The sequence below is a fragment of the Podarcis gaigeae genome (assembly GCF_964106915.1).
Source record: "Podarcis gaigeae genome assembly, chromosome: 9".
NCBI lineage: Eukaryota > Metazoa > Chordata > Lepidosauria > Squamata > Lacertidae > Podarcis > Podarcis gaigeae.
Genome location: NC_139685.1, coordinates 18476811 through 18490948, shown reverse-complemented (window position 1 = coordinate 18490948; position 14138 = coordinate 18476811).

Genomic DNA, 14138 nt, shown 5'->3' with positions numbered 1-14138 from the left:
ATTTTTGAGAGAATTGCCAAAAGTCAGATGTTTCCTGAAATTGTGACCCCGGGGCTTGGGGATTTTTTCAAAAAAATGTTTTTCCGCCAGATAAGTTGTCGAGGGCTGATTTCCTTTCCTGTGATAAAAAGCCTTCTGTTTTGACTGCGAAACCTTTTAGGGGAGCATTAGCAACCTGTTGGCACCATTTTTGAGTGAATTGCCAAAAGTCAGATTTTTGCTGAAATTGTGACCCCGGGGCTTGGGGATTTTTTCAAAAAAATATTTTCCACCGGTTAAGTTGTTGAGGGCTGATTTCTTGTCCTGGGATAGAAAGGCTACTCTTTCCACTGCAAAACCTTTCAGGGGAGAATTTGCAATCGTTTCACACCGTTTTTGAGAGAATTGCCAAAAGTCAGATTTTTGCTGAATTTGTGACCCCGGGGGTTAGGGATTTTTTCAAAAAAATGTTTTTCCGCCAAATAAGTTGTCGAGGGCTGATTTACTTTCCTGTGATTAAAAGCCTCTTGTTTTGACTGCCAAACCTTTCAGGGGAGCATTTGCAAGCCGCTGGAACCATTTTTGAGAGAATTGCCAAAAGTCAGATTTTTGCTGAAATTGTGACCCCGGGGCTTGGGGATTTTTTCAAAAAAATATTTTTCCGCCAGATAAGTTGTCGAGGGCTGATTTCCTTTCCTGTGATAAAAAGCATTCTGTTTTGACTGCCAAACCTTTCAGGGGAGCATTACCAACCTGCTGGCACCATTGTTGAGTGAATTGTCAAAAGTCAGATTTTTGCTGAAATTGTGACCCCGGGGCTTGGGGATTTTTTCAAAAAAATGTTTTTCCGCCAGATAAGTTGTTGAGGGCTGATTTACTTTCCTGTGATTAAAATCCTCTTGTTTCGACTGCCAAACCGTTCAGGGGAGCGTTTGCAAGCCGCCGGAACCATTTTTGAGAGAATTGCCAAAAGTCAGATTTTTCCTGAAATTGTGACCCCGGGGCTTGGGGATTTTTTCAAAAAAATGTTTTCCACCGGTTAAGTTGTTGAGGGCTGATTTCTTGTCCTGGGATAGAAAGGCTACTCTTTCCACTGCAAAACCTTTCAGGGGAGCATTTGCAAGCGTTTGGCACCGTTTTTGAGAGAATTGCCAAAAGTCAGATTTTTGCTGAAATTGTGACCCGGGGGTTAGGGATTTTTTCAAAAAAATGTTTTTCCGCCAAATAAGTTGTCGAGGGCTGATTTCCTTTCCTGTGATAAAAAGCCTTCCGTTTTGACTCCCAAACCTTTCAGGGGAGCATTAGCAACCTGTTGGCACCATTTTTGAGTGAATTGCCAAAAGTCAGATTTTTGCTGAAATTGTGACCCCGGGGCTTGGGGATTTTTTCAAAAAAATATTGTCCGCCGGTTAAGTTGTTGAGGGCTGATTTACTTTCCTGTGATTAAAAGCCTCTTGTTTTGACTGCCAAACCTTTCAGGGGAGCATTTGTAAGCCGCTGGAACCATTTTTGAGAGAATTGCCTAAAGTCAGATTTTTGCTGAAATTGTGACCCCGGGGCTTGGGGATTTTTTCAAAAAAATGTTTTTCCGCCAGATAAGTTGTTGAGGGCTGATTTCCTTTCCTGTGATAAAAAGCCTTCTGTTTTGACTGCCAAACCTTTCAGGGGAGCATTAGCAACCTGTTGGCACCATTTTTGAGTGAATTGCCAAAAGTCAGATTTTTGCTGAAATTGTGACCCCGGGGCTTGGGGACTTTTTCAAAAAAATATTTTCCACCGGTTAAGTTGTTGAGGGCTGATTTCTTGTCCTGGGATAGAAAGGCTACTCTTTCCACTGCAAAAAATTTCAGGGGGAGCATTTGAAAGCGTTTGGCACCATTTTTGAGAGAATTGCCAAAAGTCAGATTTTTGCTGAAATTGTGACCCGGGGGTTAGGGATTTTTTCAAAAAAATGTTTTTCCGCCAAATAAGTTGTCGAGGGCTGATTTCCTTTCCTGTGATAAAAAGCCTTCTGTCTTGACTGCCAAACCTTTCAGGGGAGCATTAGCAACCTGTTGGCACGTTTTGTTGAGTGAATTGCCAAAAGTCAGATTTTTGCTGAAATTGTAACCCCGGGGCTTGGGGATTTTTTCAAAAAATATTTTCCGCCGGTTAAGTTGTTGAGGGCTGATTTACTTTCCTGTGATTAAAAGCCTCTTGTTTTGACTGCCAAACCTTTCAGGGGAGCATTAGCAACCTGTTGGCAACATTTTGGAGTGCATTGTCAAAAGTCAGATTTTTGCTGAAATTGCGACCCCGGGGCTTCGGGAATTTTTCAAAAAAATATTTTCCACATGTTAAGTTGCTGAGGTCTGATTTCTTGTCCTGTGATAAAAAGCCTTCTGTTTTGACTGCCAAACCTTTCAGGGGAGCATTAGCAACCTGTTGGCACCATTTTTGAGTGAATTGCCAAAAGTCAGATTTTTACTGAAATTGTGACCCCGGGGCTTAGGGATTTTTTCAAAAAAATATTTTCCGTCGGTTAAGTTGTTGAGGGCTGATTTCTTGTCCTGGGATAAAAAGTCTTCTGTTTCGACTGCCAAACCTTTCAGGGGAAAATTTGCAAGCGTTCGGCACCATTTTGGAGTGAATTGCCAAAAGTCAGATTTTTACTGAAATTGTGACCCCGGGGGGTTAGGGTTTTTTTCAAAAAAATGTTTTTCCGCCAGATAAGTTGTCGAGGGCTGATTTCCTTTCCTGTGATAAAAAGCCTTCTGTTTTGACTTCCAAACCTTTCAGGGGAGCATTAGGAACCTGTTGGCACCATTTTTGAGTGAATTGCCAAAAGTCAGATTTTTGCTGAAATTGTGACCCCGGGGCTTGGGGATTTTTTCAAAAAAATATTTTCCACCGGTTAAGTTGTTGAGGGCTGATTTACTTTCCTTTGATTAAAAGCCTCTTGTTTTGACTGCCAAACCTTTCAGGGGAGCATTTACAAGCCGCTGGAACCATTTTTGAGAGAATTGCCAAAAGTCAGAATTTTGCTGAAATTCTGAACCCGGGGCTTGGGGATTTTTTCAAAAAAATATTTTTCTGCAAGATAAGTTGTCGAGGGCTGATTTCCTTTCCTGTGATAAAAAGTTTTCTGTTTTGACTGCTAAACCTTTCAGGGGAGCATTTGCAAGCCACTGGAACCATTTTTGAGCGAATTGCCAAAAGTCAGATTTTTGCTGAAATTGTGAACCCGGGGCTTGGGGATTTTTTCAAAAAAATGTTTTTCCGCCAGATAAGTTGTAGAGGGCAGATTTCCTTTCCTGTGATTAAAAGCCTCTTGTTTTGACTGCCAAACCTTTCAGGGGAGCATTTGCAATCCGCTGGAACCATTTTTGAGAGAATTGCCAAAAGTCAGAATTTTTGCTGAAATTGTGACCCCGGGGCTTGGGGATTTTTTCAAAAAAATGTTTTTCCGCCAGATAAGTTGTTGAGGGCTGATTTCCTTTCCTGTGATAAAAAGCTTTCTGTTTTGATTGGCAACCCTTTCAGGGGAGCATTTGCAAGCCGCTGGAACCATTTTTGAGAGAATTGCCAAAAGTCAGATTTTTGCTGAAATTGTGACCCCGGGGCTTGGGGATTTTTTCAAAAAAATATTTTTCCGCCAGATAAGTTGTCGAGGGCTGATTTCCTTTCCTGTGATAAAAAGCATTCTGTTTTGACTGCCAAACGTTTCAGGGGAGCATTAGCAACCTGCTGGCACCATTGTTGAGTGAATTGCCAAAAGTCAGATTTTTGCTGAAGTTGTGACCCCGGGGCTTGGGGATTTTTTCAAAAAAATGTTTTTCCGCGAGATAAGTTGTCCAGGGCTGATTTACTTTCCTGTGATTAAAAGCCTCTTGTTTCGACTGTCAAACCTTTCAGGGGAGCGTTTGCAAGCCGCCGGAACCATTTTTGAGAGAATTGCCAAAAGTCAGATTTTTCCTGAAATTGTGACCCCGGGGCTTGGGGATTTTTTCAAATAAATGTTTTCCACCGGTTAAGTTGTTGAGGGCTGATTTCTTGTCCTGGGATAGAAAGGCTACTCTTTCCACTGCAAAACCTTTCAGGGGAGCATTTGCAAGTGTTTGGCACCGTTTTTGAGAGAATTGGCAAAAGTCAGATTTTTGCTGAAATTGTGACCCGGGGGTTAGGGATTTTTTCAAAAAAATGTTTTTCCGCCAAATAAGTTGTCGAGGGCTGATTTCCTTTCCTGTGATAAAAAGCCTTCCGTTTTGACTCCCAAACCTTTCAGGGGAGCATTAGCAACCTGTTGGCACCATTTTTGAGTGAATTGCCAAAAGTCAGATTTTTGCTGAAATTGTGACCCCGGGGCTTGGGGATTTTTTCAAAAAAATATTGTCCGCCGGTTAAGTTGTTGAGGGCTGATTTACTTTCCTGTGATTAAAAGCCTCTTGTTTTGACTGCCAAACCTTTCAGGGGAGCATTTGTAAGCCGCTGGAACCATTTTTGAGAGAATTGCCTAAAGTCAGATTTTTGCTGAAATTGTGACCCCGGGGCTTGGGGATTTTTTCAAAAAAATGTTTTTCCGCCAGATAAGTTGTTGAGGGCTGATTTCCTTTCCTGTGATAAAAAGCCTTCTGTTTTGACTGCCAACCCTTTCAGGGGAGCATTAGCAACCTCTTGGCACCATTTTTAGTGAATTGCCAAAAGTCAGATTTTTGCTGAAATTGTGACCCCGGGGCTTGGGGACGTTTTCAAAAAAATATTTTCCACCGGTTAAGTTGTTGAGGGCTGATTTCTTGTCCTGGTATAGAAAGGCTACTCTTTCCACTGCAAAACATTTCAGGGGGAGCATTTGAAAGCGTTTGGCACCATTTTTGAGAGAATTGCCAAAAGTCAGATTTTTGCTGAAATTGTGACCCGGGGGTTAGGGATTTTTTCAAAAAAATGTTTTTCCGCCAAATAAGTTGTCGAGGGCTGATTTCCTTTCCTGTGATAAAAAGCCTTCTGTCTTGACTGCCAAACCTTTCAGGGGAGCATTAGCAACCTGTTGGCACGTTTTGTTGAGTGAATTGCCAAAAGTCAGATTTTTGCTGAAATTGTGACCCCGGGGCTTGGGGATTTTTTCAAAAAATATTTTCCGCCGGTTAAGTTGTTGAGGGCTGATTTACTTTCCTGTGATTAAAAGCCTCTTGTTTTGACTGCCAAACCTTTCAGGGGAGCATTAGCAACCTGTTGGCAACATTTTGGAGTGCATTGTCAAAAGTCAGATTTTTGCTGAAATTGCGACCCCGGGGCTTCGGGAATTTTTCAAAAAAATATTTTCCACATGTTAAGTTGCTGAGGTCTGATTTCTTGTCCTGTGATAAAAAGCCTTCTGTTTTGACTGCCAAACCTTTCAGGGGAGCATTAGCAACCTGTTGGCACCATTTTTGAGTGAATTGCCAAAAGTCAGATTTTTACTGAAATTGTGACCCCGGGGCTTAGGGATTTTTTCAAAAAAATATTTTCCGCCGGTTAAGTTGTTGAGGGCTGATTTCTTGTCCTGGGATAAAAAGCCTTCTGTTTCGACTGCCAAACCTTTCAGGGGAAAATTTGCAAGCGTTCGGCACCATTTTGGAGTGAATTGCCAAAAGTCAGATTTTTACTGAAATTGTGACCCCGGGGGTTAGGGTTTTTTTCAAAAAAATGTTTTTCCGCCAGAAAAGTTGTCGAGGGCTGATTTCCTTTCCTGTGATAAAAAGCCTTCTGTTTTGACTGCCAAACCTTTCAGGGGAGCATTAGGAACCTGTTGGCACCATTTTTGAGTGAATTGCCAAAAGTCAGATTTTTGCTGAAATTGTGACCCCGGGGCTTGGGGATTTTTTCAAAAAAATATTTTCCACCGGTTAAGTTGTTGAGGGCTGATTTACTTTCCTTTGATTAAAAGCCTCTTGTTTTGACTGCCAAACCTTTCAGGGGAGCATTTCCAAGCCGCTGGAACCATTTTTGAGAGAATTGCCAAAAGTCAGAATTATGCTGAAATTCTGAACCCGGGGCTTGGGGATTTTTTCAAAAAAATATTTTTCTGCAAGATAAGTTGTTGAGGGCTGATTTCCTTTCCTGTGATAAAAAGCCTTCTGTTTTGACTGCCAAACCTTTCAGGGGAGCATTTGCAAGCCACTGGAACCATTTTTGAGAGAATTGCCAAAAGTCAGATTTTTGCTGAAATTGTGACCCCGGGGCTTAGGGATTTTTTCAAAAAAATATTTTCCGCCAAATAAGTTGTCGAGGGCTGATTTCCTTTCCTGTGATAAAAAGCCTTCTGTTTTGACTCCCAAACCTTTCAGGGGAGCATTTGCAAGCCACTGGAACCATTTTTGAGAGAATTGCCAAAAGTCAGATTTTTGCTGAAATTGTGACCCCGGGGCTTGGGGATTTTTTCAAAAAAATATTTTCCACCGGTTAAGTTGTTGAGTGCTGATTTCTTGTCCTGGGATAGAAAGGCTACTCTTTCCACTGCAAAACCTTTCAGGGGAGCATTTGCAAGCGTTTGGCACCGTTTTTGAGAGAATTGCCAAAAGTCAGATTTTTGCTGAAATTGTGACCCAGGGGTTAGGGATTTTTTCAAAAAAATGTTTTTCCGCCAAATAAGTTGTCGAGGGCTGATTTCCTTTCCTGTGATTAAAAGCCTCTTGTTTTGACTGTCAAACCTTTCAGGGGAGCATTTGCAAGCCGCTGGAACCATTTTTGAGAGAATTGCCAAAAGTCAGATTTTTGCTGAAATTGTGACCCCGGGGCTTGGGGATTTTTTCAAAAAAATGTTTTTCCGCCAGATAAGTTGTCGAGGGCTGATTTCCTTTCCTGTGATAAAAAGCCTTCTGTTTTGACTGCCAAACCTTTCAGGGGAGCATTAGCAACCTGTTGGCACCATTTTTGAGTGATTTGCCAAAAGTCAGCTTTTTGCTGAAATTGTGACCCCGTGGCTTGGGGATTTTTTCTAAAAACTATTTTTCGCCGGTTAAGTTGTTGAGGGCTGATTTACTTTCCTGTGATTAAAAGCCTCTTGTTTTGACTGCCAAATCTTTCAGGGGAGCATTTTCAAGCCGCTGGAACCATTTTTGAGAGAATTGCCAAAAGTCAGATTTTTGCTGAAATTGTGACCCCGGTGCTTTTAATCACAGGAATTTGGCAATTCACTGTTGGCAATTCACTCAAAAATGGTGCCAACAGGTTGCTAATGCTCTTCTGATTAAAAGCCTCTTGTTTTGACTGCCAAACCTTTCAGGGGAGCATTTTCAAGCCGCTGGAACCATTTTTGAGAGAATTACCAAAAGTCAGATTTTTGCTGAAATTGTGACCCCCTGGGCTTAGGGATTTTTTCAAAAAAATGTTTTTCCGCCAAATAAGTTGTCGACGGCTGATTTCCTTTCCTGTGATAAAAAGCCTTCTGTTTTGACTGCCAACCCTTTCAGGGGAGCATTAGCAACCTGTTGGCACCTTTTGTTGAGTGCATTGCCAAAAGTCAGATTTTTGCTGAAATTGTGACCCCGGGGCTTGGGGATTTTTTCAAAAAAATATTTTCCGCCGGTTAAGTTGTTGAGGGCTGATTTACTTTCCTGTGATTAAAAGGCTCCTGTTTTGACTGCCAAACCTTTCAGGGGAGCATTAGCAACCTGTTGGCAACATTTTGGAGTGCATTGTCAAAAGTCAGATTTTTGCTGAAATAGTGACCCCGGGGCTTCGGGAATTTTTCAAAAAAATATTTTACACATGTTAAGTTGCTGAGGTCTGATTTCTTGTCCTGTGATAAAAAGCCTTCTGTTTTGACTGCCAAACCTTTCAGGGGAGCATTAGCAACCTGTTGGCACCGTTTTTGAGAGAATTGCCAAAAGTTAGATTTTTGCTGAATATTTTTTTGAAAAAATCCCCAAGCCCCGGGGTCACAATTTCAGCAAAAATCTGACTTTTGGCAATTCACTCAAAAATGGTGCCAACAGGTTGCTAATGCTCTTCTGATTAAAAGCCTCTTGTTTTGACTGCCAAATCTTTCAGGGGAGCATTTTCAAGCCGCTGGAACCATTTTTGAGAGAATTGCCAAAAGTCAGATTTTTGCTGAAATTGTGACCCCGGGGCTTTTAATCACAGGAATTTGGCAATTCACTGTTGGCAATTCACTCAAAAATGGTGCCAACAGGTTGCTAATGCTCTTCTGATTAAAAGCCTCTTGTTTTGACTGCCAAACCTTTCAGGGGAGCATTTTCAAGCCGCTGGAACCATTTTTGAGAGAATTGCCAAAAGTCAGATTTTTGCTGAAATTGTGACCCGGGGCTTGGGGATTTTTTCAAAAAAATGTTTTTCCGCCAGATAAGTTGTCGAGGGCTGATTTCCTTTCCTGTGATAAAAAGCCTTCTGTTTTGACTGCCAACCCTTTCAGGGGAGCATTAGCAACCTGTTGGCACCTTTTGTTGAGTGCATTGCCAAAAGTCAGATTTTTGCTGAAATTGTGACCCCGGGTGCCGATTTTTTCTAAAAACTATTTTTCGCCGGTTAAGTTGTTGAGGGCTGATTTACTTTCCTGTGATTAAAAGCCTCTTGTTTTGACTGCCAAATCTTTCAGGGGAGCATTTTCAAGCCGCTGGAACCATTTTTGAGAGAATTGCCAAAAGTCAGATTTTTGCTGAAATTGTGACCCCGGTGCTTTTAATCACAGGAATTTGCCAATTCACTGTTGGCAATTCACTCAAAAATGGTGCCAACAGGTTGCTAATGCTCTTCTGATTAAAAGCCTCTTGTTTTGACTGCCAAACCTTTCAGGGGAGCATTTTCAAGCCGCTGGAACCATTTTTGAGAGAATTACCAAAAGTCAGATTTTTGCTGAAATTGTGACCCCGGGGCTTAGGGATTTTTTCAAAAAAATGTTTTTCCGCCAAATAAGTTGTCGACGGCTGATTTCCTTTCCTGTGATAAAAAGCCTTCTGTTTTGACTGCCAACCCTTTCAGGGGAGCATTAGCAACCTGTTGGCACCTTTTGTTGAGTGCATTGCCAAAAGTCAGATTTTTGCTGAAATTGTGACCCCGGGGCTTGGGGATTTTTTCAAAAAAATATTTTCCGCCGGTTAAGTTGTTGAGGGCTGATTTACTTTCCTGTGATTAAAAGGCTCTTGTTTTGACTGCCAAACCTTTCAGGGGAGCATTAGCAACCTGTTGGCAACATTTTGGAGTGCATTGTCAAAAGTCAGATTTTTGCTGAAATTGTGACCCCGGGGCTTCGGGAATTTTTCAAAAAAATATTTTACACATGTTAAGTTGCTGAGGTCTGATTTCTTGTCCTGTGATAAAAAGCCTTCTGTTTTGACTGCCAAACCTTTCAGGGGAGCATTAGCAACCTGTTGGCACCGTTTTTGAGAGAATTGCCAAAAGTTAGATTTTTGCTGAATATTTTTTTGAAAAAGTCCCCAAGCCCCGGGGTCACAATTTCAGCAAAAATCTGACTTTTGGCAATTCACTCAAAAATGGTGCCAACAGGTTGCTAATGCTCTTCTGATTAAAAGCCTCTTGTTTTGACTGCCAAATCTTTCAGGGGAGCATTTTCAAGCTGCTGGAACCATTTTTGAGAGAATTGCCAAAAGTCAGATTTTTGCTGAAATTGTGACCCCGGGGCTTTTAATCACAGGAATTTGGCAATTCACTGTTGGCAATTCACTCAAAAATGGTGCCAACAGGTTGCTAATGCTCTTCTGATTAAAAGCCTCTTGTTTTGACTGCCAAACCTTTCAGGGGAGCATTTTCAAGCCGCTGGAACCATTTTTGAGAGAATTGCCAAAAGTCAGATTTTTGCTGAAATTGTGACCCGGGGCTTGGGGATTTTTTCAAAAAAATGTTTTTCCGCCAGATAAGTTGTCGAGGGCTGATTTCCTTTCCTGTGATAAAAAGCCTTCTGTTTTGACTGCCAAACCTTTCTGGGGAGCATTAGCAACCTGTTGGCACCATCTTTGAGTGAATTGCCAAAAGTCAGATTTTTGCTGAAATTGTGACCCCGGGTGCCGATTTTTTCAAAAAAATATTTTCCGCCGGTTAAGTTGTTGAGGGCTGATTTACTTTCCTGTGATTAAAAGCCTCTTGTTTTGACTGCCAAATCTTTCAGGGGAGCATTTTCAAGCCGCTGGAACCATTTTTGAGAGAATTGCCAAAAGTCAGATTTTTGCTGAAATTGTGACCCCGGGGCTTTTAATCACAGGAATTTGGCAATTCACTGTTGGCAATTCACTCAAAAATGGTGCCAACAGGTTGCTAATGCTCTTCTGATTAAAAGCCTCTTGTTTTGACTGCCAAACCTTTCAGGGGAGCATTTTCAAGCCGCTGGAACCATTTTTGAGAGAATTACCAAAAGTCAGATTTTTGCTGAAATTGTGACCCCGGGGTTTAGGGATTATTTCAAAAAAAAGTTTTTCCGCCAAATAAGTTGTCGACGGCTGATTTCCTTTCCTGTGATAAAAAGCCTCTGTTTTGACTGCCAAACCTTTCTGGGGAGCATTAGCAACCTGTTGGCACCATTTTTGAGTGAATTGCCAAAAGTCAGATTTTTGCTGAAATTGTGACCCCGGGGCTTAGGGATTTTTTCAAAAAAATATTTTTCGCCGGTTAAGTTGTTGAGGGCTGATTTACTTTCCTGTGATTAAAAGCCTCTTGTTTTGACTGCCAAACCTTTCAGGGGAGCATTTGCAAGCCGCTGGAACGATTTTTGAGAGAATTGCCAAAAGTCAGATTTTTGCTGAAATTGTGACCCCGGGGCTTGGTGATTTTTTCAAAAAAATGTTTTTCCGCCAGATAAGTTGTCGAGGGCTGATTTCCTTTCCTGTGATAAAAAGCCTTCTGTTTTGACTGCCAAACCTTTCAGGGGAGCATTAGCAACCTGTTGGCACCATTTTTTGAGTGAATTGCCAAAAGTCAGATTTTTGCTGAAATTGTGACCCCGGGGCTTGGGGATTTTTTCAAAAAAATGTTTTTCCACCAGATAAGTTGTCGAGGGCTGATTTCCTTTCCTGTGATAAAAAGCCTTCTGTTTTGACTGCCAAACCTTTCAGGGGAGCTTTAGCAACCTGTTGGCACCATTTTTTGAGTGAATTGCCAAAAGTCAGATTTTTGCTGAAATTGTGACCCCGGGGCTTGGGGATTTTATCAAAAAAATATTTTCCACCGGTTAAGTTGTTGAGGGCTGATTTCTTGTCCTGGGATAGAAAGGCTACTCTTTCCACTGCTAAACCTTTCAGGGGAGCATTTGCAAGCGTTTGGCACCGTTTTTGAGAGAATTGCCAAAAGTCAGATTTTTGCTGAAATTGTGACCCGGGGGTTAGGGATTTTTTCAAAAAAATGTTTTTCCGCCAAATAAGTTTTCGAGGGCTGATTTCCTTTCCTGTGATAAAAAGCCTTCTGTTTTGACTGCCAAACCTTTCAGGGGAGCATTCGCAACCTGTTGGCACGATTTTTGAGTGAATTGCCAAAAGTCAGATTTTTGCTGAAATAGTGACCCCGGGGCTTGGGGTTTTTTTCAAAAAAATATTTTCCGCCGGTTAAGTTGTTGAGGGCTGATTTACTTTCCTGTGATTAAAAGCCTCTTGTTTTGACTGCCAAACCTTTCAGGGGAGCATTTGCAAGCCGCTGGAACCATTTTTGAGAGAATTGCCAAAAGTCAGATTTTTGCTGAAACTGTGACCCCCGGGGCTTCGGGAATTTTTCAAAAAAATATTTTCCACATGTTAAGTTGCTGAGGTCTGATTTCTTGTCCTGTGATAAAAAGCCTTCTGTTTTGACTGCCAAACCTTTCAGGGGAGCATTAGCAACCTGTTGGCACCATTTTTGAGAGAATTGCCAAAAGTCAGATTTTTGCTGAATATTTTTTTTGAAAAAATCCCCAAGCCCCGGGGTCACAATTTCAGCAAAAATCTGACTTTTGGCAATTCACTCAAAAATGGTGCCAACAGGTTGCTAATGGTCTTCTGATTAAAAGCCTCTTGTTTTGACTGCCAAATCTTTAGGGGAGCATTTTCAAGCCGCTGGAACCATTTTTGAGAGAATTGCCAAAAGTCAGATTTTTGCTGAAATTGTGACCCCGGGGCTTTTAATCACAGGAATTTGGCAATTCACTGTTGGCAATTCTCTCAAAAATGGTGCCAACAGGTTGCTAATGCTCTTCTGATTAAAAGCCTCTTGTTTTGACTGCCAAACCTTTCAGGGGAGCATTTTCAAGCCGCTGGAACCATTTTTGAGAGAATTGCCAAAAGTCAGATTTTTGCTGAAATTGTGACCCGGGGCTTGGGGATTTTTTCAAAAAAATGTTTTTCCGCCAGATAAGTTGTCGAGGGCTGATTTCCTTTCCTGTGATAAAAAGCCTTCTGTTTTGACTGCCAAACCTTTCAGGGGAGCATTAGCAACCTGTTGGCACCATTTTTGAGTGAATTGCCAAAAGTCAGATTTTTGCTGAAATTGTGACCCCGGGTGGCGATTTTTTCAAAAAAATATTTTCCGCCGGTTAAGTTGTTGAGGGCTGATTTACTTTCCTGTGATTAAAAGCCTCTTGTTTTGACTGCCAAATCTTTCAGGGGAGCATTTTGAAGCCGCTGGAACCATTTTTGAGAGAATTGCCAAAAGTCAGATTTTTGCTGAAATTGTGACCCCGGGGCTTTTAATCACAGGAATTTGGCAATTCACTGTTGGCAATTCACTCAAAAATGGTGCCAACAGGTTGCTAATGCTCTTCTGATTAAAAGCCTCTTGTTTTGACTGCCAAACCTTTCAGGGGAGCATTTTCAAGCCGCTGGAACCATTTTTGAGAGAATTACCAAAAGTCAGATTTTTGCTGAAATTGTGACCCCGGGGCTTAGGGATTTTTTCAAAAAAATGTTTTTCCGCCAAATAAGTTGTCGAGGGCTGATTTCCTTTCCTGTGATAAAAAGCCTTCTGTTTTGACTGCCAAACCTTTCTGGGGAGCATTAGCAACCTGTTGGCACCATTTTTGAGTGAATTGCCAAAAGTCAGATTTTTGCTGAAATAGTGACCCCGGGGGTTAGGGATTTTTTCAAAAAAATATTTTCCGCCGGTTAAGTTGTTGAGGGCTGATTTACTTTCCTGTGATTAAAAGCCTCTTGTTTTGACTGCCAAACTTTTCAGGGGAGCATTTGCAAGCCGCTGGAACAATTTTTGAGAGAATTGCCAAAAGTCAGAATTTTGCTGAAATTGTGACCCCGGGGCTTGGGGATTTTTTCAAAAAAATATTTTCCGCCGGTTAAGTTGTTGAGGGCTCATTTACTTTCCTGTGATTAAAAGCCTCTTGTTTTGACTGCCAAACCTTTCAGGGGAGCATTTGCAAGCCGCTGGTACCATTTTTGAGAGAATTGCCAAAAGTCAGATTTTTGCTGAAATTGTGACCCTGGGGCTTGGGGATTTTTTCAAAAAAATGTTTTTCCACCAGATAAGTTGTCGAGGGCTGATTTCCTTTCCTGTGATAAAAAGCCTTCTGTTTTGACTGCCAAACCTTTCAGGGGAGCATTAGCAACCTGTTGGCACCGTTTTTGAGAGAATTGCCAAAAGTCAGATTTTTGCTGAAATTGCGACCCCGGGGCTTAGGGATTTTTTTCAAAAAAATATTTTCCGCCGGTTAAGTTGTTGAGGGCTGATTTCTTGTCCTGGGATAAAAAGCCTTCTGTTTCGACTGTCAAACCTTGCAGGGGAGAATTTGCAACCTGTTGGCACCATTTTGGAGTGAATTGCCAAAAGTCAGATTTTTGCTGAAATAGTGACCCCGGGGGTTAGGGATTTTTTCAAAAAAATATTTTCCGCCGGTTAAGTTGTTGAGGGCTGATTTACTTTCCTGTGATAAAAAGCCTCTTGTTTTGACTGCCAAACCTTTCAGGGGAGCATTTGCAAGCCGCTGGAACCATTTTTGAGAGAATTGCCAAAAGTCATAATTTTGCTGAAATTGTCACCCCGGGGCTTGGGGATTTTTTCAAAAAAATGTTTTTCCGCCAGATAAGTTGTCGAGGGCTGATTTCCTTTCCTGTGATAAAAAGCTTTCTGTTTTGATTGGCAAACCTTTCAGGGGAGCATTAGCAACCTGTTGGCAACATTTTTGAGTGAATTGCCAAAAGTCAGATTTTTGCTGAAATTGTGACCCCGGGGCTTGGGGATTTTTTCAAAAAAATATTTTC